General features: G+C 37.4%; 1 long non-coding RNA gene across 1 annotated transcript; it reads left to right on the forward strand.

Moving 5' to 3' along the window:
• Window positions 1–655: 655 nt before the first annotated feature.
• LOC131463052 (uncharacterized) lies at window positions 656–1,053 on the forward strand. The gene is made up of 2 exons (XR_009240936.1): window positions 656–746; window positions 860–1,053. It is a non-coding gene; the product is annotated as an uncharacterized LOC131463052 (long non-coding RNA).
• Window positions 1,054–1,280: the final 227 nt, after the last annotated feature.

Genomic DNA, 1,280 nt, shown 5'->3' on the forward strand with positions numbered 1-1,280 from the left:
CTCATTTTCAACCAAGAAACGTATAAGATAAACTATATGATCTCTACATATTAGTATTTATCTGTTTTTTAATCTTTAAATGACTCTGACAAGTTGCACACAGCTTTGCTCATTTGAAAACGTGTGACCTCAGTTCTACAATTGTTAAGATAAAAGATTTAATGATGAATAATATTTTTCATGTTTAGAAATTAGAAGTTCTGTTGAATCACAGTCAACAGTGTCATTTGATTTGATTTATTTCAGTTAGCCTGCATATATTTTAGGACAGGGAAAGTCTTAAAGGCAAATGCAGTCCAGTTCTTTACTACTTGATTCTGGATTAAAAATGTTTCCATGTTAAAAATACAAAATACAATTTCATTTGACATTTTCTCTTTTAGAGCAACACTACGTTCAGTGAAGGAGCAGACCCTGAGCTGAGGAGATGCGACTCGGACACAGATCTGCACAAAAAAGGGGAGCTATGCAAAGCTTGTGTCCCATCTGCAGGGACACCAAAGGTCAATGGTGGAGTACGGTGGTAAGTCCTAAATGATCAAATATTTTTTCATTTCAACGCTGAAAGGCTTTAATTTCCCCATGAGCCTTATGTATTATGAAATGTGATGTTATTTCTGTTTGTCACAATCTTAAATCTTAATCTTCATGCCACAGGCAACAGTACACGCCCTCGGAGCTGTTCACTCCATCTCCCTGGACAAAGCCAAGGAGATGTACATGCGTGGCACAGAGTTTGACTCAAGGTAAGCTGGATAGTTTAGGAAACTGTTAATCCAATTTTCAGTTTATATCTTATTATGTATTTGAGTGTCTTTAACGACTTAATTATTTTTGCTATATCGTTTTGTCTTGTCAGCGAGATAACCCAGCTTGGGGAACAGCTTCAGAGCCACATTTCCTCAAAAGCGAGGCAGAAACTGGATAGCTTCCTGAGCAATTACAAGAAAGCCTTGGAGTGTGAGGAATTCCTCAGGCGCCTGTAATCCCTGGGTAGTGAATGTGTCTGCTGGATAGTCTGTTGTGTATAAAATAAAGAAAATATATCATTCATCACTTGTATTCATTACATGGATTTGAAAATTATACAACTTCCTGTGCAGAATCAAGGGTTTCAGTGCATTTGTTTTACATTCATCAAAAGACCTACTGATGTCCAACTGGCTGGGTGTGATTCAGATACCAATGTTTCACATATCTTCCTGGAAATAGGTAACATCTCCTTAATGACATACTCAGCAGATCTTGTCTACTTAACTTCTGTCTACCACCAGCTGGAC

Source organism: Solea solea, chromosome 7, assembly GCF_958295425.1.
Source record: "Solea solea chromosome 7, fSolSol10.1, whole genome shotgun sequence".
Lineage (NCBI taxonomy): Eukaryota > Metazoa > Chordata > Actinopteri > Pleuronectiformes > Soleidae > Solea > Solea solea.